This window comes from Lycium barbarum, chromosome 9, assembly GCF_019175385.1.
Source record: "Lycium barbarum isolate Lr01 chromosome 9, ASM1917538v2, whole genome shotgun sequence".
Taxonomy (NCBI): domain Eukaryota; kingdom Viridiplantae; phylum Streptophyta; class Magnoliopsida; order Solanales; family Solanaceae; genus Lycium; species Lycium barbarum.
The window spans coordinates 89,611,062-89,633,240 of NC_083345.1; the positions used below are offsets into that span (position 1 = coordinate 89,611,062).

The 22,179-nt window shown below is 40.1% G+C and overlaps 1 long non-coding RNA gene and 1 pseudogene across 1 annotated transcript; one reads left to right on the forward strand and one right to left on the reverse strand.

The window, feature by feature from the left end:
* Nucleotides 1–1,584: 1,584 nt before the first annotated feature.
* LOC132609074 (uncharacterized) lies at nt 1,585–17,466 on the forward strand (annotated as a pseudogene).
* Nucleotides 17,467–17,675: 209 nt separating this feature from the next.
* Nucleotides 17,676–19,776, reverse strand: LOC132611145 (uncharacterized). Its single transcript, XR_009571481.1, has 3 exons — nt 19,481–19,776; nt 18,891–18,936; nt 17,676–17,948 (listed from the first exon to the last, which is right to left on the reverse strand). It is a non-coding gene; the product is annotated as an uncharacterized LOC132611145 (long non-coding RNA).
* Nucleotides 19,777–22,179: the final 2,403 nt, after the last annotated feature.

Sequence of the window (22,179 nt, forward strand, 5' to 3'; positions counted from 1 at the left end):
CAGCGTTCAAAACCCCTCAAATCCCCTTCTTAAATCATGATTTCTAGCATGACAATCGTCAACAATCAATGATATAATCGTAAAAGGAAGTTAGAAGCTTAACCAATTGATGAATCTTGAAGAACCCTTCCAAATTTATTAAATCTGAAGTCTAGAGCTCAAAATATGAGAATGGGAAATAAAGTTCAAACTAGGATATTTTATCCACTGCTAGGGGTCCTTCACAGTTGCGAACCCCTTCCTCGCAAATGCGGACTCCAGGTCTCAAATGCGGAACTACCCAGACCCGACCAATGTCACAATTGTGGAACATACCTCGTAATTATGAGCTTAACATCACAATTGCGGTGACACCAAACATTAGTAAAATCATCTAACTCTCAAACTTCTATCCGACACTCGAAACTCATTCGAGACCTCCGGGATACAAACCAAATATGCAAATCAGTTCTAAACCATGCTATGAACTCACTCGCGCTCTCGAAATTTTCAAAAGAGGTCATCTTAACCCGGTGTTGACCGAGGTCAACTCTAATTCTCATAAAACTAGATTTTCAACTAAAAGTCCAAAATACCCCCTGAGTCCCTCGAGAACAGAACTAACTATTCAACCAGGTCATAATCAATATTACGGGCCTAATGGAATCGACAAAACTTTCAAAAAAGCTCATCTACCCCCAATATTGACTTTGGTCAACCAAACACTTATAAACCTCCAAAAATCACATTTTCTTACCCAAATCTCATCCGAAAATCTTGAGAATTGCGCCACCTATTCCCCCAAGTAAAAGATACCACAAAGAAGCTAATGAAAGGGCTAATATGGGTAAAATAGGCAAAACTACCAAAATGACCTAATGGATCGTTACATCATCCACTACTTAAACTCATGTTTGTCCTCCAACATAAAGAGAAAGGAAATACCTGAATTGCCAAAAAGCTAGAGATATCTACTATGCATGTAAGACTCGGTCTCCCAAGTAACCTTTGTAGACACGTAATTTTTGACCCTCTCGGGACGTTTTCATTGGCTTATTGATTAATTTTTCTTTTAGTCTAATCTTGGATTTTAACTATTATTTCATTTTTAGTAGGTTTGTCTGTGAAAATGAAAAAAAGGACAAAAAAATATATTCGCTATTTTCAAGGCATAAGTTTTGTGTTTAAAAGAAAGAAAAATTACAAAAGAATAGGTTTCTTTTAATCTAGTTTTTCTAAGTTAATTCTATCTTTTTGATTTTTCGTTAGTCTATTTATTTAATTTTTTTTCTTAGTTTTGGTTTAAAAATAGTTGATTAATATATTTATTTTGGTATTCTATATCCTTCTAATGGAAAATAAAAATAAAAAATGGAACCCATGATGGCCCGTCACTTGGCAAAGTTTCACCCTATCCACACAAAAAAGCACAATCCATTTTTGGGAAGGGAATATTCCTTTCATCCTTCAAGATATTTTTATTCATGTGAGCATTTTAGGGAAAAGAAAAGAAGGAATAACACACTCAAAACCCTAGCCTAGACACCATATAAATATTTAATTATAGAAATCTAGAAAAAAAACCCTAATTTTTCACAAATCATCAGCCGCAGCACACACTACACTTAGACCTTACACACCTACACCACAATAATCCTACACTAATTGGCCGCATCACACAATTTTTTGGGCTTGACCTCCACCTCCTTCATAAACCCAAGAACTGATTCCTTTATTTTTCAATCATGGGATAAATAAATCGTCCTAATATCCTACAGCCAAAAAAAAAACCATAACCAGCTAAAAACACCTAATAGCTAGAATATGTGAAAAACGGGAGCAGCTAGAGAAAAAAGGAAAGGAAGAACCTAAGCTTCTCTTATTTTTTTTTTATATCCACCATGTGAGAGTCTCAAACAGCCATGAAACAACTCTGAAATTAACCATCACCAAATAACCGTGGTCGATCCCCAAAGTTCAAGGTCAGTCGAGGTTGTCGAGTTCCGATGAGGTGAGGTTTTCCAGTCGAGGTCTCTATTCCGGGTTTTCGCTCAAAGTTCACGGTTGAAAGCCCATTTGAGGTTGTATCTGGTGTCTAGAATCTTTTAAACAAAGAAAATTTGCTTCATTTAAAGGTCCAATTTCTGTCAATTCTTTATTCTCTATTTTTTATATGATGTTTGAATGAAAGATTTATGTAGTTTATTTGCATACTTGTGACGTGTTGAAGTGATTTTTTTTTTTTTTTGTTCTCTGGATTGAAATGCAATGTTGGATTTGCTGGGCATTAGCTTGCTGTTCGTAAAAATTATAGTTAAATGTTTAGTGTCCCCACTACTTCAGATTGTTAGATTATAGAATGTTTATGCTATAATGGGTATTGATCACTGTATCTCAATTCAATTAAATGAATAAGTCTGTGTTCCGTTCATTTTAGCATTCTGTGAGAATGAGTTTATGTCAAAAGTGCATTAACCTTTTTTAGCAATTAGTCTTCTTGGGTCACATGCATACATCATTAGTTTCATTAGTCTTTTTTGAAAATACTATCTTTAGTTTCTTTTCTAAGCTCCAAGAGGTTCTCTCTTTACACAAAAATATGATTCCTTCCATTAAATTTAGTGTTTTACTTTGTTGAAATGATACGTGTGAAATAGTAATTGCTTTGATTGTTTGACGTTTCCGACTGTGTTGACATTCGTGTGGGGGTTCTAATTCCAAACGATAAAAAAGAGTACTTTGGGCCAAGAGTGATGTTAAGGCCCAATTAATTAAGTGGTGATATGAGCGAGACGAGATGCGAATTATTTCAAATTTCGTTGCTAGTATAAAAAAAAGAGTGGTAAAACCAATTGTGAGGAGCGAGATGGGTTGCGAATTTATTCAAAACCCATTGTCAAGGAGTGAAAAATAATAACCAAATAATAATAAGTCTCGGATTTTAGAGACAAATAATTCCCTTTAATGCTAGATGAGCTTTAGGCACGTTTCAATATGTTTGTTTCGATTAAGAATGCGGTTACGCATCTTATTTCGAGACGTTTTTAAATAACTCAAGGATTCAGTTACGCACCTAGCCAAACTCGTTTTTAATAATTAATTTTGTTTCGAATAAGAATGCAGTTGTGCATCTTACTTTGAAATGCTTAAAAGATTCGGAATGCAGTTACGCATCCGGTGTAAGACTAATAAAAGTTCAACAATAAAAGCACGAGAAAATCAAGGCTTGGGAACATAATTTATCCAAAATAGATTAAGCTAACTATAAGTCGATAAAGCGACCGTGCTAGAACCACGGGACTCGGGGAATGCCTAACACCTGCTCCCCGGTCAACAGAATTCCTTACCCGGTCTTCTATTTTCGTGGACCATAATAAAGAGTCATTTCCTTTTGATTAGGGATTCATAAGGTGGCTTGGAACACCAAAACTCAATTCCAAGTGGTGACTCTGTAAATAAAATAATCTTTTTTCAAAACCGTCACTTCAAATGAAAAAACCCTTTAATAATAAACCTTTGCGCGTTTATAGCGCGGGGTGGGGGGGGGGGGGGGGGCAAAAAAGGGGTGTGACAGCTCTGGCTACTCTGCTGGGGACCTACCAGAATTCGAGCTTTGTGATATTGCTTTATACTTGACTTTTATTATTAATATTTGGATTTATATTATGTTTTTGGCCTAATGTGCTAATTGCCGCTCATTTACCGCTTTGATATTGTTGAACTGTATTATAAAATGCCTTCTCTCGCGCACCCTTCTGAGTCTCTGAAACACTTCACACACGGGCACAGGAATGCAGTTATGCATCCTAACTTTCTGTCAAGATAAAGCCGGAGCGTCTTGGCGCCCGGTGGAGGATTTTAGTCACACATGTTAGGCGGGACAGGATAAGCAATGAAGTCGGAATAGCACTGCTACCGACAGTATTGCCCCTCCCCGGCTCGAGTTATCCACTCGGGTGACCCAGTCTAGACACCTTTTCCATTAGGTTTTAAACCTAGCAGAACTGAAAACGCAGAACTGATATCCCTAGTAGGCTACGTTTATCTGCATCACGTGCATTTGACTTAGTGGGACTCGGCACAGGGGCTGGGTCTGACTAGGACAGGTGACCTTTTTATCAGACCAACATGTGCATCTAATGTGATAATTGTAATATACTTGGAAGGTGCCTGATTGTTGACCGGCTTTAGGATAACCAAGGGGGTTCGAGAAAGATAAATATCATTGACTTTTGGGCCCTACCCTTCTTGAGAAAAAAAGGATAAAAAGAAGAAAAAGAGAGGAGGTCAAATATCATCCCCATTCTTTTTGAGTTTATACGAACTACGCGAGCTTGATTCTCACCGTCCGTGAGATACGTAGGCAACTCTCCTGGAGTTCGGCCCCACCTTCTCAGGTTTGAGAGGGTCATTTGTGTCATTTGAATAGTCCTTTTGTCCATTTGTGTCAGGTTAGTTTGTCAAAACAATACAGATACTATGTCACTTCGCAGAGTCCTTTTCATCAATTAAACATACTCACGAATCAGTGACAGGGTATTTAGACAATTCACTCTAGGTTTGTTTTTTCAAGTCCAATGTTGGGAAAATTTGTTGAGTTTTGCTATCTGGGTCACAGTAGACTGCTGTCATAAAATAAAACAATACGGAGATTGACTGTGATTTTTTCTTGCCTTAGCTTTTAAAACCACATATTTCCTATAAGTTGATTTGTCATCCACCTGCATTCATGAGTCCAAGTCTAAAAAGTTCATTACTTTAATATCCAACAGGTCCAGATGAGTCTTAACCATGTATTTACATTCATAGGTACAACATGTTTTATCCGGGCCGTGGGAAGTGTCAAAAGAGGAAGCGAGATGGGAGTATACCACTTCAGGTTGTTCATGAGGTCCCTTGGAAACTTTGGACATGGTGGAATGAAATGGATGTGCTAGAACACACAAAGATCTTTAAGCATATGGGGTTCTTGACCAACATTATGAAAATCGACCCTAGGAGGGACGTGATTGATGCTTTGCTATCCTTTTGGGACCCTACAAAGAATGTGTTCCGATTTTCAGACTTCGAGCTAACCCCTACCTTAGAGGAAATTGCTGGCTATACCGGATTTGGTGAGAACCTACACCGCCAGAAGCTTGTAGCCCCAAGACCTATTTCTGTGAACAGTTTCCTCACAAAAATGAACATCGCTAAGCGCAAAGAGGGTGAAAAGAAAAAGGGCAAGGAAGAATTTCTGGATGAGGGTTGGGAATCCCTGGACAAAGGTTGGGTTTCTTTAGAATTCTTGTATGAGAGGTACGGGAGAAAAGATGTGTTTGAGAGGTTTGGAAAAAGACTTAGTAATAAAGGAAAGTTGGAAATTTGGAAAGACCACAGTCCTTTTGCCTTCATGGTGGCATTTTTAGGAATAATGGTCTTCCCAAGAAGGGGGCAGAAAATCAACATCTGTTTAGCCGGGATAGTAGACGTCTTGACCACAAAGAAAGATCATACCATTGTGTCAATGATCTTAGCAGATATTTATCGGGCCCTGACGGTTTGCCAAAAGGGAAAGGGTTACTTTGAAGGGTGTAACATATTATTACAAATGTGGATAGTGGAGCGTCTCTTCCGACCCCGTCACGTGGCAAGATTTGTTCATGATCGGAGTGAATACATTTCAAGCTATGAAACTAGGGTAAAGGATTATAAGCAACCAGACGGTGTGGAGGCATGGATTGGACAATTTCGTTCATTAACGTCAGATAAGATCACTTGGAACTTCCCTTGGTTCCCTTGGAGAGAAGTCATATACACATCTACGCATCGTCCATTTCTCTTATTGATGGGTATTAGGGGTGTTCAACCGTACGTACCATTACGAGTTTTACGACAATTGGGCCGGCGCCAGATAATACCTGTAACAGAAGACATGACGAATTTTGTATTTGAGGTAAGACCAGAAATCCCTTGCCTGAAGGATTAGTTGTGGAGATTTGGAATGACTGTCTGGTTATGACATTCGATACAATGGTTACCGAGCGTCATTCGGGGGAAGTGCATCCGGGATACCCTATATGGCTCGAGAACCAACCAGTTATGAAAGGTCAGCCCAAGAGATCCACAAAAGGGCCAGTAGATTATGAAGCCGAAATGGACATAAAAATCGCGATGGCGATGCAGGAGCACCATGCCGCCAATCTACTCTTAAAAGCAGATTTACAGCCTGCTAGAGCAAGCTTGGCCCAACAACAAATGGAGTATGTGGAAAAGATCAGACAAGCCCGTTTAGAAGTAGGCGCAGATTATCAATCCACACTGCAAACCATAAAAACAGACTTGGAGCACGCTAGGGCAATAATTCAGCAGCGGGATGTAGAAATTGCCGAGGAAAAGGCCAAAACAGCCGCACTACAGGAAAAGCTTCAACTTTCCACGATTAGGGGGTCACAGATAGCGGAACGTGCTAAAATTATTAGACATGGTTTGCAAGAGAGATTGAGCATCCTTGAAGAGGATATACACCAGCAGCAGAATGAGTTTGAACGGAAAGAAGAACAGTTTAAAAAAGAGAAGGCTGAATAGTTACGCTCCGAAGATAAACTTCACAATGAATTGGAGGAAGCAAAAAGGAACTTGGCTCGCCAAAATGTAGGCTCTGATATGTCCCAATTAATTCAGGAAAGGGAGATGTTACAGGAGAAATTAGAGTCAGTGATCGTGCGTGAGGAAAAGGCGAGAGAGGAGGCCGCTGCCCGTGAGTTAAGGATAAAAGAATTAGAGTACAAATGTGGGACGGTTCGAGGTAGGGTCCGAGGTATGGCCATTCGCTCTTCACAAGCAGGTTTGGAATATGAAAGATTGGGCTACGAGCAGTTTTATTCGCAAATACCTACCTTTGTCGATCACCTCACCCGTACACTGCAAGGTTTATATAGAGATATGGGTGGCCAGCTGAATCAGAGTCATCATGAAGGGGACAAGGAATAGAAGTGTCGATGCAGTCAACGTGTTCGTCTTTTACCTTTTTCTCTTTCATTTTTCCTTTGAGTCAGTGTTACGTTGTCTTTAGTATTAGCGGAGTCAATTTTATTTCATTTTTCATCTTTTCTTTGAGTCCTTGTAAAAATGATGTAATGAAAGTTGAAAATCAATGGAAAAGATTTTATTTTTGAAATAACCCAGCTATTTGTACGAACTACGTTATGATCTGATTCATGTTTTCAACATGATACGTAGGCAACCCCCAACGGGTTCGATCGAAGCTTCTAAAATTTAAAAAAAAAAAAAGAGCGAGGTTGCACCTAGATAAGCCGGGATAAGACATAGGGCCTTCCAGGTAGAATTGATACATGCATATGAATAAGTGATTATAAATTGCTTAACCCTAACATTGGCTGTTTTACAGAGAAGAGTTAAGGTAAGAGTGGATGGTTTGTGGCCATACTGGCAACGCATCATTATTTCACAAGGTCAAAGGGCAGTATCGGAATGACGGAAGGGACTTCGCTACCGATGATCAACACGGGGGATGAAACAGAACGGGTGGCTCAACAAGAATCTGCCATCACTGAGGAGAATAGAATTCTCAGGCAACAAATGATTGAGATGTTGCAAGGGTGGTCGAATGGTCTGCAACCTCCTCAGTCAATCCCTGGGTTCCCCGACATCACTTCTGCTGCACAGGCAAACTCACAAGCACTGTTATCTACTGCGGAAGACCCGGTATACCCACCTGGGTTCGGTCATTACACCAATTTGCCCAATACGGCGAAAACTTCTGTAGGTCGTCCTCCAAGGGTACCAATCAGGACCGATCATTTCGGGATTGCAACCACTGGGCCTGCTTACACATACCCACTGCCTAACCCCAAGCATGTTGCAAATATAAGGCCCATTTACACAATACCGCCATCGACGGTTATGCAAAGGTCAAACTTTGGGCCACCATCTGACATCCGTCAAGAGCAGCATTTGGCACCCGATTTTGCATTTGGGGCTCCTGATCCTTATCATCAAACTCTACATTTTAGTCCAATCGATTCTGAAGGACCTGCTAAGAATGCGGGTACGCATTTCGGCCATGAATATAGAGGTCCTGCTAAGAATGCGGTTACGTATCTTGGCGCTGAGTATGGGGTTGCTACTAAGAATGTAGAGCATGACGAAATGGTTAGGAAGACGAGAAGTCTACAATAAGCTATGAAGAACTTGCAGGGATCAGGAAGCTATAAAAGCGTTTCATACAGTGATTTGTGTATGTTCTCGAGTGTTCACTTACCTCCGGGATTTAAGACACCGAAGTTTGACAAGTACGATGGGCACGGTGATCCTATAGCTCATTTGAGGAGATACTGCAACCAACTGAGAGGAGCTGGAGGTAATCAGGAATTGCTCATGGCTTACTTTGGGGAGAGTCTGACTGGTTTAACTTCAGAATGGTTTATTGATCAGGACATTGTGAAATGGCATACTTGGGATGATATGGCGAATGAGTTCGTGCAACAATTTCAGTACAATATTGATCTGGTTCCAGATAAAAAGTCTCTAACCAACCTGAAGCAGAAAGTTACCAAAAGTTTTAGGGAGTTTGCGATTCGTTGGCGTGAACAAGCTGCAAGGGTAAAGCCACCAATGAGAGAAGGAGAGATGGTGGAGACTTTTCTCCAGGCACAAGATGAGACATATTATCAACACTTGATCCCGGCCCTAGGAAAACCATTTATTGAGGCCATTAAAATGGGAGAAATAATAGAAGAAGGAATCAAAACAGGACGCATTGTCGGCTTTGCCGCGTTGAAGGCAACGACCCAAGCCATTCAAAATGGTTCAGGGAGTTTTGGTGGAAAGAAGAAAAGGGAAGATGTAGCAACAGTTGCACCTGGGCCACGACGAAAGCTGAGGGGCCCGCCTCGCCAATACACTCAACCCCAACCCAAAAACTATACCCAAGATCCATATAATTACCCACAACACTACTTCTCTCCCCAAAACCCACAATATTCTCTTCCGCCCCCTCAGTACCCCATATACAGTGCGCAACCATATGTCCAGCCCCCTTGTTACCCGCAATGGCGCTCACCAACCCCGCAAGTCCGTCCTCCACCTCCACAGACTTACCAAGGCCCTCCCAGATCCAATTTTCGGCCCAGGCCAGAGTACAAAAGGGCAAATGCGGTCAAGGATAACTTTACTCCCATTGGGGAATCGTATGCTGATTTGTTTCAGAAGCTGAGGGCATTAAATGTTTTAAGCCCAATTGAAGGAAGGATCCCAAACCCGCCTCCGAAAAATCTTGATTACTCTTAAAGATGTGCTTATTGCTCTGATACCCCGGGACACAATATAGAGAAATGTTGGTATTTGAAGAAAGCAATCCAAGATTTGATTGATACGCAGCAAATTGTGGTGCAGAATGCAGACATACCGAATATCAATCAAAACCCACTACCAAATCATAAAGAAACAAACATGTTGGAGTTGATCTATGGTAGTGATGGGTCTGTTGTTCCGTACAAGCCTATCATGAAGATTGAAGCAGGCGTGGAGAAATCAGTAAATGTGGCAGATTCCGCAAAAACAGCACCTTTGGGGTTAAATGAGGTTACAAAGAGGCCAATCCAGTCAGACGCGATGAAACCCTTATTGATTGTGAAAGGAGCTCCAGAGAAGGTTGGGGAAAGTCAGGGAAAACCAAAGTTGATCGTGCCAGGGGTGTCGAGCAGGCCTATTTTAACTGTCAAAGGGGCGTTCACCACCCCTATCATTATTAAGCCAGTGACACAACTTCCAATAGTTGATGCTAAGACGGTTCCCTGGAATTATAATCAGACTATGGTGACTTACCGAGGGAAGGAAATCATCGAAGAGGTAGACGAAGTAGGGGGCCTGACTCGTTCAGGAAGATGCTTCGCTCCGGAGGAGTTGAGGAAAACCAAACAGGTGAGGGAGGGCCAAATACCCGTTAAGAAACCAGTAACAGAGGAAGAAGCTGAAGAGTTCTTGAAAAAGATGAAATTGCCGGACTATTCCATTGTGGAGCAATTAAGGAAAACCCCTTCTCAAATCTCTTTGTTGTCTTTATTAATACACTCAGATGAACACCGCAAAGCTTTGTTGAAGATTTTGAATGAAGCCCATGTCCCTACTGAGATTACAGTTAATCAATTGGAGAAAATTGCTGGGAGGATCTTTGAGGTAAATAGGATCACTTTCTCAGATGATGAACTACCCGTTGAAGGTACTGGACATAACTGAAGCGTTCATATTACTGTAAAATGTGAGCATTCCTATGTCACTAGAGTTTTGATTGATGGGGGCTCTGGTGCAAACATTTGTCCTCTGTCAACCTTACAAAAACTAAATGTAAGTACTGAAAGAATTCGACCAAACAATGTGTGTGTTAGAGCTTTTGATGCAGCGAAAACTGATGCCATCGGTGAGATAGATCTTGTGCTTACAATAGGGCCTGCTGATTTTACCATAGATTTTCAAGTATTGAACATCAATGCCTCCTATAATATGTTGTTGGGAAGACCGTGGATACATATGGCTGGGGCAATCCCATCCACATTGCATCAGATGATCAAGTTTGAATATGACATGCAGGAAGTGATCGTTCACGGTGAAGGGGATTTGTCCATTTATAAAGACTCCACTGTTCCCTTTATTGAAGTGGATAATGCTGATGAAACACTGGTGTACCAAGCTTCTGAGATAGTGGTAGCTGAGCAGATCCCTGAAGGGAAACCCATTCTGAGACCGCAATTGCCTCTACGTGAGAGTCCAGGTCCATTTGGTCTGGGGTTCAAACCAACGACTGAAGATAGAAAGAGGGTTAAAAAGCGGAAAAAAGAAGCATGGTCACTTACTAAGCCTGTGCCACCAATCTACAAGTCCTTCGTCAAGAACACCAGCAGTTTTTCCCAGCCAGTACTGGATGTGGATTTTGGGTTGATTGGGTGTTTCTAGAACTTGTTTGTTGAAGCTAATGTGGTTGAAATTGGAAGGGGTCCCAGTAACGCGGATGTGCAGTTCATTGGCCCTGATGTCCAACTCAGCAATTGGGAAGTCACTCCTCTCCCAACCAGGAAGGAGTTTTGGTAGTCTGTTTTGTTTTCCTTTCCGTTATTCGAGTTATTCCAGGGTTGTAATTCGGATTTTTATTTTTCGCTTGTTTTAATGTTCAAACCCTTCTATCTTTCCTACGATGAAATGCAATTTGTTTTTTCCGTAAATTCTAATGTGTTTGTCTATTTTCTTTTGTACAGTTCTGTTTGTGCTGGTTCTAATGATATGACATGCATGCGGAATTCTCAGCCAGATCTTAAAATCCAACCTAACCATGAAACAATGAACCAAGAAGCTGAATATGATGAAGAAGAAGTATTTCAGGAAATAAGCAGGGATTTGAAACACTTCGAAGATAAAACGAACCCTAATTTGAATGAAACCGAGGAAATCAATCTAGGAGATCAAGATAATGTCAGGGAAACTAAGCTAAGTGTGCATGTTCAACCACATTCCAAGGAATAATTAATCCAGGCTTTGTTTAAATATAAGGATGACTTTGCCCGGTCTTATGATGATATGTCGGGTTTAAGCACTAAATTGGTGGTTCACAAATTGCCAACTGACCCCACATTCCCTCCTGTGAAGCAGAAATTAAGGAAACTAAAATTAGACATGAGCGTGAAGGTTAAAGAAGAAATCGAAAAGCAACTTGAGGCCTGCCAAAGTCATTCGAGTCGCTCGATACCCTACTTGGTAATCCAATGTTGTCCCCGTTCCGAAGAAGGATGGCAAAATGCGTGTGTGTGTGGATTATCGTGATCTAAACAAAGCAAGCCCGAAGGACGACTTTCCATTGCCCAATATCCATATTTTGTTAGACAACTGTGCTAAGCATGAGATTGCATCTTTTGTAGATTGCTACACAGGGTACCACCAGATCGTTATGGATGATGATGATGATGTAGAGAAGACATCCTTCATCACAGAATGGGGTACATATTGTTATCGAGTCATGCCGTTTGGGTTGAAGAATGCTGGGGCAACATATATGAGGGCGATGACCACCATATTTCACGATATGATGCATAAAGAAATTGAAGTATATGTGGATGATGTGATCATTAAATCAAGAAAGCAGTCTGACCATGTCAAGGATTTGGTGAAATTTTTCTAAAGGCTTCGCAGGTACAATCTTAAGCTCAATCCAGCGAAATGTATATTTGGAGTCCCGTCAGGAAAACTTTTGGGGTTTGTAGTCAGTCGACGTGGTATTGAATTAGATCCTGCAAAGATCAAAGCTATTCAGGAGTTACCACCGCCAAAGAACAAAATCGAGGTAATGAGCCTACTTGGGAGGTTGAATTACATTAGTCGATTTATTGCTCAACTCACAACAACTTGCGAGCTCATTTTTAAGTTGTTAAAGAAGAATGCTGCGATTGAATGGACTGACGAATGCCAAGAAGCGTTTGACAAAATCAAGAGGTATCTGTCGAATCCACCTGTATTGGTTCCTCCCGAACAAGGGAGACCTTTAATATTGTACCTATCGGTTCTGGACAATTCCTTTGGTTGCGTATTGGGTCAACATGATGTTACAGGCTAGAAGGAACAGGCAATCTATTATCTCAGCAAGAAGTTTACTACTTATGAGGCTAAGTACACTCATCTAGAACGTGTTGTGCTTTGACTTGGGTTGCACAAAAGTTGAAACATTATCTTTCATCCTACACTACTTATCTTATCTCCCGCTTGGATCCTTTGAAGTATATATTTTAGAAACCCATGCCCACGGGCAGGCTTGCAAAATGGCGGATATTACTCACGGAGTTTGATATTTCGTATGTGACTCGGACCGCGATGAAGGCCCAAGCCTTGGCAGACCATTTGGCGGAGAACCCAGTGGATGAAGAATATGAGCCATTGAAAACGTACTTTCCTGATGAAGAAGTGTCATGCCTCGAGGAGGTAATTTCGGATAACGATCCGAGTTGGAAGTTGTTTTTTGATGGGGCTGCTAACATGAAGGGAGTTGGGGTAGGGGCCGTTCTTATCTCGGAATCAGGACAACATTACCCTGTAACAGCCCAGCTTCGATTTTATTGTACCAACAACATGGCGGAGTATGAAGCTTGCATTTTGGATTTAAGGTTAGCTATCGACATGGGGATTCAAGAATTATTGGTATTGGGGGATTCAGACTTACTAGTCCACCAAGTTCAAGGAGAGTGGGAAACCCGTGATTTGAAGCTTATACCATATCGACAGTGTTTGCAGGATCTTTGCAGACGGTTCATAACAGTAAAGTTTAAGCACATTCCTAGGATTCATACTGAGATTGCTGATGCTTTGGCCACCTTATCTTCAATGCTCCAGCACCCAGACAAGGCTCACATTGACCCTTTACACATACAAACTCGCAATCAACATGCTTATTACAATACAGTCGAAGAGGAACTTGACGGTGAGCCTTGGTTCCATGATATCAAAGAATACATCGAGTCGGGGAAATATCCAGCACATGCCACCAGTGACCAGAAGAGAACTATTCGACGACTGGCAAGCGGATTTTTCTTAAGTGGAGGAATTTTGTATAAAAAGACGCCAGATTTAGGACTTTTGAGGTGTGTAGATGCTAAAGAGGCTTCAACTATCATGACTGAGATACATTCAGGATTTTGTGGACCACACATGAACGGGTATGTTTTGGCAAAGAAAATTCTTCGAGCAGGCTATTATTGGCTCACCATGGAGCAGGATTCCATCTGTTTCGTTCGTAGGTGTCATCAGTGCCAGGTACATGGCGACTTGATACATTCTCCTCCTTCAGAATTATACACAATGTCTGCTTCATGGCCTTTTGCAGCTTGGGGGATGGATGTGATCGGGCCAATTGAGTCGAAAGCGTCCAATGGGCATAGGTTCATTTTGGTGGCCATCGATTACTTTACAAAGTGGGTGGAAGCAATAACTCTCAAGTCGGTGACTAAAAAGGCCGTGGTGGATTTCGTTCATTCCAACATCATTTGCAGGTTCGGGATCCCGAGGACAATGATTACAGATAATACGGTGAATCTCAACAGTCATCTGATGCATGAGGTATGTCAGCAGTTTAAGATTACACATCGGAATTCAACTACATATCGTCCGAAGGCAAATGGGGCTGCGGAAGCTGCTAATAAGAATATTAAAAAAATACTCCGCAAACTGGTGCAAGGTTCGAGACAATGGCATGAAAATTTGCCTTTTGCTTTATTGGGTTATCGCACAACTGTTCGCACTTCAGTAGGTGCAACTCCTTATTTGTTGGTATATGGGACCGAAGCGGTTATACTTGCAGAAGTTGAAATTCCGTCCCTTTGAATCATTGAGGAAGCTGGAATTGATGATGATGAGTGGGTCAAAACCCGTTTAGAGCAATTGAGTCTGATTGACGAAAAAAGATTAACATCGGTATGTCATGGTCAACTGTATCAAAGGAGGATAGCCCGAGCACACAACAAAAAGGTGCGTCCCAGACATTTCGAAGTGGGTCAATTAGTGTTAAGGCGAATTCTTCCACATCAGCCCGAGGCCAAAGGCAAGTTCGCCCCAAATTGGTAGGGGCCATTCGTGGTGAAGAAGGTTTTGCCCAATGCTGCTTTGTATCTGACAGACATAGAAGGTAAAATGTCTGAAATGGCCATCAACGCAGATGCGGTGAAAAGATATTATGTATGATTTTTCATTTCCCCACCTTTGGATTACTTACTTGATGCTTGATACTTTTAAAGGTTGATATGACGAAGGCATTTTATTCTGCTACCTATACATTGTGTCATCTCTTGCCACCCCTTTTGAGCCATAGTTCATTTTTCTTTCGTACCCCTCGTTTGGAATCAAGTTCTTAAAAAAAAAAGGAACAAAACAAAAACAAAAAAAAAGGGGAAAGAATAAAAAAAAAAAACAACCTGCCTGAACTACATTTGACCTGATTCTTGTCTCGGCAGGATACGTAGCCAGCCCTATTCTGGGGTTCGGTCCAACCAAAGAAAATCCAAAATTTCCCGTTTCGAAGAAACTGGGACATAAGTTATTGTTTTCTTTTGAGTCGATTCAAAACGTTGTAAGTCTCATTCCTTATTACTTTTGTATTGTCGTTGAGCCTCCATGCCATCCTTTATTTCCAACCCTATCCAAAAGCCACGTTACAACCAAATAAAAGACCTTCAGATCAATCATTAAGAATGTCAAGGCTGAACAAGCTATGAGTATAAGGCATTCGCATCGTGGGCATCACTTGTGGCATCAGCATAAGGGAAATAAAAAAAAATGATGATGAAAATGAGAAAGTCTTATTGGTGAAAACCCTCACGGGCATCATAAGGCGATGGTGAGATGAAAAATAAAAATGAGAGAGTCTTACTGGTAAAAACCCTCACGGGCACCGTAAGGCGATAGTGATTTGAGAGAATTGAAAACGAGTGAGACTTGTTGGTAAAAAACCTTCGGGCGCCACTAGTTGTATGGAGGCCTGGATTTTGACGCAGTTGTTGGGTGTAGACATTCGGTTTCGAATTCAAAAGGTTAGTAAGAGTTTATGAATAATTAGGATGGACAAATCAGACTGATTAAGCCAAATGCATGTTATATCATTGGAGCTGGCTACAACATTCAGATAAGTTTTCCCCGTTCTTTTCTTTCTCGGAGGGGACATCTTTTGTTAACCTCTTTTCATCTTTATCTTTTGTTTTTCTTTCATCATTTGGATTTCATGCTTTTTCTTTTGAGTTATTCTGTTGCGAGATAAGTAAGGAAGGATCACAAAACTTGCTACCAGTTTTCCCAATCGCGAAGCAAAACATCTTGGCTAGCATATGAAGGTAACATAATTCAGTCGGGGTAAGGTACTCAACCAGCTGTCGACCGTTAATAGGTTCTAGATTCAGTGAAATACAAGGTTCAATAAAGTTTGAGTTAGCGGACATTATGAAACAAGAGATGTATGGTCTAGTGTTGAAGTTACTTCTGAGACATTTTGGCAACCATGTTTGAGTCAGTAATACCGTGGGTCAACAGGATGTGCTAACCGTCTAAAAGCTGAGCCAAACGGGACGAGTGCAAAAAACAGTTGCTTTCACAGCCAAGCCACAAACCAACCACAAAGTTTTGAGACTCACAAAATTTTTCTTTGTTTGAAACAGGGACAGAAAATTTTATTCGCTACCTGCAGGTACATTCTGAAAAATGCAAGGCACAGGTATTGCGAGGACAAAAATCAGGACCCTCCTGGAAAATGGGATTTAGTTATCAGGACCCTCCTGGGAAATGGAATTTTGTTATCAGGACCCTCCTGAAAAATGGGATTTAGTCATCAGGACCCTCCTGAAAAATGGGATTTAGTCATCAGGACCCTCCTGGAAAATGGGATTTAGTTGTCAGGACCCTCCTGGAAACTGGGATTTAGTTTATCAGGACCCTCCTGGAAAATGGGATTTAGTTTAGCAGGACCCTCCTGGAAAATGAGATTTAGTTGTTAGGACCCTCCTGGAAAATGGGATTTAGTCATCAGGACCCTCTTGTAAAATGGGATTTAGTTTAGCAGGACCCTCTTGGAAAATGGGATTTAGTGTAGCAGGACCCTCCTGGAAAATGGGATTTAGTTTAGTAGGACCCTCCTGAAAAATGGGATTTAGTTTATCAGGACCCTCCTGGAAAATGGGATTTAGTTAGCAGGACCCTCCTGAAAAATGGGATTTAGTTGTCAGGACCCTCCTGGAAAATGGGATTTAGTTTATCAGGACCCTCCTGGAAAATAGGATTTAATTTATCAGGACCCTCCTGGGAAATGGGATTTAGTCATCAGGACCCTCCTGGAAAATGAGATTTAGTTGTCAGGACCCTCCTGGAAAATGGGATTTAGTCATCAGGACCCTCCTGTAAAATGGGATTTAGTTTATCAGGACCCTCCTGGAAAATGGGATTTAGTTAGTAGGACCCTCCTGGAAAATGAGATTTAGTTTATCAAGACCCTTCTGGAAAATAGGATTTAGTTTATCAGGACCCTCTTGGAAAATGGGATTTAGTCATCAGGACCCTCCTGGAAAATGGGATTTAGTTGTCAGGACCCTCCTGGAAAATGGGATTTAGTCATCAGGACCCTCCTGTAAAATGGGATTTAGTTTATCAGTACCCTCCTGAAAAATGGGATTTAGTTAGCAGGACCCTCCTGGAAAATGGGATTTAGTTGTCAGGACCCTCCTGGAAAATGCGATTTAGTCATCAGGACCCTCCTGGAAAATGGGTGTAGCTAGGGGACGCACTTCCTAGTTAGTACATTTGATTTTACTTCCATAATTAAATTATTTTATAGTTTATAATTTTGCTAACACTCAGCAAAAATTTCCTGGTACGAACTAGGACAGAAAATTTTGTTTGTGTTCGTTGTTTTTGGTAATTTGCAGGACCCACCTGAAGAATGGGAGAAAGTTGCAAGATCTGCCCAGACATCAGGAACCCTGTCACGACCCAGCCCCGTGGGCCGCAACTGGCGCCCTAGTTGGGCACCCTGACGTACGTATTCAATCGAATCTCAAACAATTAGCATATACGGCCATAAACACTATATGCCGTCTCAAACTATGTCGAACTGTATCAGACACATTTCGACGCAAACATATACATATACTTATATCAAAAAGCCGGCAAGGCTATCAAATGTATCAAAAGCCGACAAGGCTGCCATAACGAACAGGGTCATACAAACACATCTGTACAGAAGTAGGCGCACACACCCACAAATACGTCTACAGACCTCTAAACAGACCAAACGGATCATATGGAAAAACAGGGCCCCGCCGTACCCCTGAACAAATATATACATATGCATCAAACAAGTATATATACCAAAATGTAGGCTCCGGAATAAGAGGAGCACTCCAAATAGCAGAAGAGGGTGTCCTAAACTGGTGGATCACCAAACTGTGCGTCTGTACCTGCGGGCATGAAACGCAACCCCCCGAAGAAAGGGGGTCAGTACGAAATATGTACTGAGTATGCAAAGCAGAAAATACAGAAACAAATCTCAGGCATAAACGAAATAGTAGTACAGAACATAAGTATAAATCCAATATATCAAAATTTGTTTACTTTCAAAAATATGTAAGTCATGCGTAGGGTACAGAAGAATATGGTCGCCCGCCCGTCGATGGCGCCATAACACATCATAACACCAGAATGTTTCAAATCTCCGTATCCCCATCACATATCACATCACAACATAACGCCATACACAGCATAACACCAAATATATGTGGAACCCGACCCTCTTTTGCGAGTAGCTCGGTGAACCATAAACACAGCATAACTCCGGAGTATATCAAAGCGCGCACGATAACAGAACCGGCCCGGGAACCGGCGAAAGATATAACAGAACGCACGAGCAGAGTCATGGGTAACCATATGCATAAAATCATTATCATAGACTCAAATATAAGTAAATGACCATACTTGTAATTCGAAATGATAATCATACCAAATTCTTTCAAAAGTCGTCTGAATTACATAACGGAAAGTCGCGGGACCCACGGATGGGTATTGACCCAAATCTGGCCCGCCTATGGAAAATATACTCATTATATGCCATATAAACTTCTACAAACATATTGAAGCAATCCGAGCCTTTCGGTGAAAGATATGGCGTTCACAAATTACGAAATTCTTTAAAGTGAAACCTTTTTATGCAAAGTTCAGAAAACGATTATTTCAAAGACATAATGGTTCATATTTCATCAAATCATACATAAGAGTGCCAAGGAATATTTATAAGGCTCATAACATGCTCGGATTTCGAATCTTAGAATTTTCCTCAAGGCTTATAATCTAGCCTATTGAAAACTACGGCATGCCAAAAGAAAGAAGGGTTGCGCTTTACATACCTGTTAGCGACTATTCGTAACCCGTTCGTCTCGTCGCTCTTTTAGCCTATTTATATAAAAGTAACGTTATCGTTAGTAACTATATTATCTAGTTTACAAATCCATAGCCTATTTCTTATCGAACCTATATTCCAGCTTATACATATTCGCGTTTAAAATTTTCTATTATCTAAAATTTAGCGAAAATCCGGCAGCACTTCCCCAGTATTTCACCTATCCAAAATTTCCAATTGCTCTCCTGTTGACGCAGAAATACCAACAACAAAAATACCAATAATTTCATATCAAATCAGAATTAAATCCATTCTTAAATCATTTCTAAAACAACCCAATATACATCCGTATACCAATACTTGTATACACTTCTTTATTTTGGTATATACATAATATAACAACAAACATAATAACATCAACTACAGCCAATCCCACGATATTTCAGCCCACAAAACAATTCATAACAACCACCAAACAGCCCACATGATAACAATAATAATTTATCCGATTTCCAATATAACTTTCGTAGGTCTCATCTCACAATTTAACTTTAATCAGAATGAGTTTAAGTATACCTAGGAGAGAATAATTCTTACCTTATATGTCCAGAGATAATCTTCTTCCACTTTACTTCAATTCAGAAAAAGAAATCTCCAATTTTGCTATGATCCAGAGGAAATCGTGATAGAATTACGAAACCGATATGTGAATAGTTTTCAAATCGTGATTTCTTTCTCGTTGTTGTTGCCCAAAACTTGGTCCTATTTTTATTTCCATTTGAACACGCTAGGGAACATTCTGAAGATGGAATATGAGTCCTACACTTTAAGAATTGTTTTAACTTAAAAGGAAAGGTGCATAATATTTATTTATAGATATGGGGTCCATCCCCTTTATCCTTTGCACTAGATAAAGACACCTAGTCATTTTATGTAATGATATATGTGTATATCAGATTCTTCATGATGTTTCTCCTTACAAACTTCCACGTGCATGTCTATCTAGACACTTGTCCAAATAATTACTTTAATTAATCATTTTATCTTCAACTATAACCAATTATTCACATAATTAATTTGTTGACCTCAAATTACTTAAATAGTAATCATTTTTAATACACTCCATATTCATTATCATGATCATTTGACATAGCAGTAGTCCATAGTCCCTCTTGGTACACACAAAATATTATTTCCAATCACCATCATTTCACTTTCGAGTCCTAAATAATTTCGGGACGTCATTCCTTTTACACATTGATCTCTTGATTCCCATACTTAAATATGACCAAATCCTCGAGGTTCATATAAATTTGCTCATGTTGGACGGTCAAATTTCCAGGTCCATTATTCGGGATATTATAGCTTGGACCGTATTTCATTCAAATAAATTTTGAACCTCGACGAAACTTATTTTCTTCAATTGGTTTAACTTCAAATCCTTACGATACATACATACCATCACTTTAATCACCTATAAGCTTGGGGGACAACCTCGTGTCCGTTACTAATATCATTTAACTCGCACACTTCCCAACGTATAAAAATACGGGATCTAACAAACCCGCCTGGAGAATAGGGATAATTTTCAATTACAAGCTCAGGAGCCCGCCTGAAAAATAGGGTGTACTTTCAGTTGGTTTCAAGTTCAGTTAGAAGCAACAGGAGCCCCGCCTGAAGAATAGGGATGGCTTTAAATTTTAAGTTCAGAAACAAGCATGAAGATCCAAGTCGAGATTCAAGAGAAGCTGCATAGATAGGGTCTTGTACTTGTATTTTCGTTTTAACTTTTATTTTTCATTTTTGATGTAATAACAGGAGCCGCGGACCGGAACCTTGACAGGACCTCAATCGACTCCCCCAACTCAGTATGTTCATCACCCATCTTGCCTCTTGAACTACACGAGACTTGATTCCCTTATAACCCGGGATATATAGGATGCCCAAGACCAGGGCTCGGTCACATTTTGTTCCATTCCTTTCTCTTCCTTCAAATAAAGGTCGGGTCCAAATTTGTCTCGTTGTCTACGTCTTTGTCTGAGAACGCTTCACGTCCCCAACCAAAGAGGGACATGCTGTAGACACATAATTGTTTACCCTTCCGGGACGTTTTCATTGGCTTATTGATTAATTTTTCTTTTAGTCTAATCTTGGATTTTAACTATTATTTCATTTTTAGTAGGTTTGTCTGTGAAAATGAAAAAAAGGACAAAAAAATATATTCGCTATTTTCAAAGCATAAGTTTTGTGTTTAAAAGAAAGAAAAATTACAAAAGAATAGGTTTCTTTTAATCTAGTTTTTCTAAGTTAATTCTATCTTTTTGATTTTTCGTTAGTCTATTTATTTATTTATTTATTTTTCTTAGTTTTGGTTTAAAAATAGTTGATCAATATATTTATTTTGGTATTCTATATGTCCTTCTAATGGAAAATAAAAATAAAAAATGGAACCAATGATGGCCCGCCACTTGGCAAAGTTTCACCCTATCCACACAAAAAAGCACAATCCATTTTTGGGAAGGGAATATTCCTTTCATCCTTCAAGATATTTTTATTGATGTGGACATTTTGGGGAAAAGAAAAAAAGGAATAACACACTCAAAACTCTAGCCTAGACACCATATAAATATTTAATTATAGAAACCTAGAAAAAAACCCTGATTTTTCACACATCATCAGCCGCAACACACACTACACTTAGACCTTACACACCTACACCACAATAATCCTACACTAATTGGCCGCATCACACAATTTTTTGGGCTTGACCTCCACCTCCTTCATAAACCCAAGAACTGATTCCTTTATTTTTCAATCATGGGATAAATAAATCGTCCTAATAGCCTACAGCCAAAAAAAAAACCATAACCAGCTAAAAACACCTAATAGCTAGAATATGTGAAAAACGGGAGCAGCTAGAGAAAAAAGGAAAGGAAGAACCTAAGCTTCTCTTATTATTTTTTTTTTATATCCACCATCTGAGAGTCTCAAACAGCCATGAAACAACTGTGAAATTAACCATCACCAAATAACCGCGGTCGATCCCCAAAGTTCAAGGTCAGTCGAGGTTGTCGAGTTCCGATGAGGTGAGGTTTTCCAGTCGAGGTCTCTATTCTGGGTTTTCGCTCAAAGTTCACGGTTGAAAGCCCATTTGAGGTTGTATCTGGTGTCTAGAATCTTTTAAACAAAGAAAATTTGCTTCATTTAAAGGTCCAATTTCTGTCAATTCTTTATTCTCTATTTTTTATATGATATTTGAATGAAAGATTTATGTAGTTTATTTGCATACTTGTGAC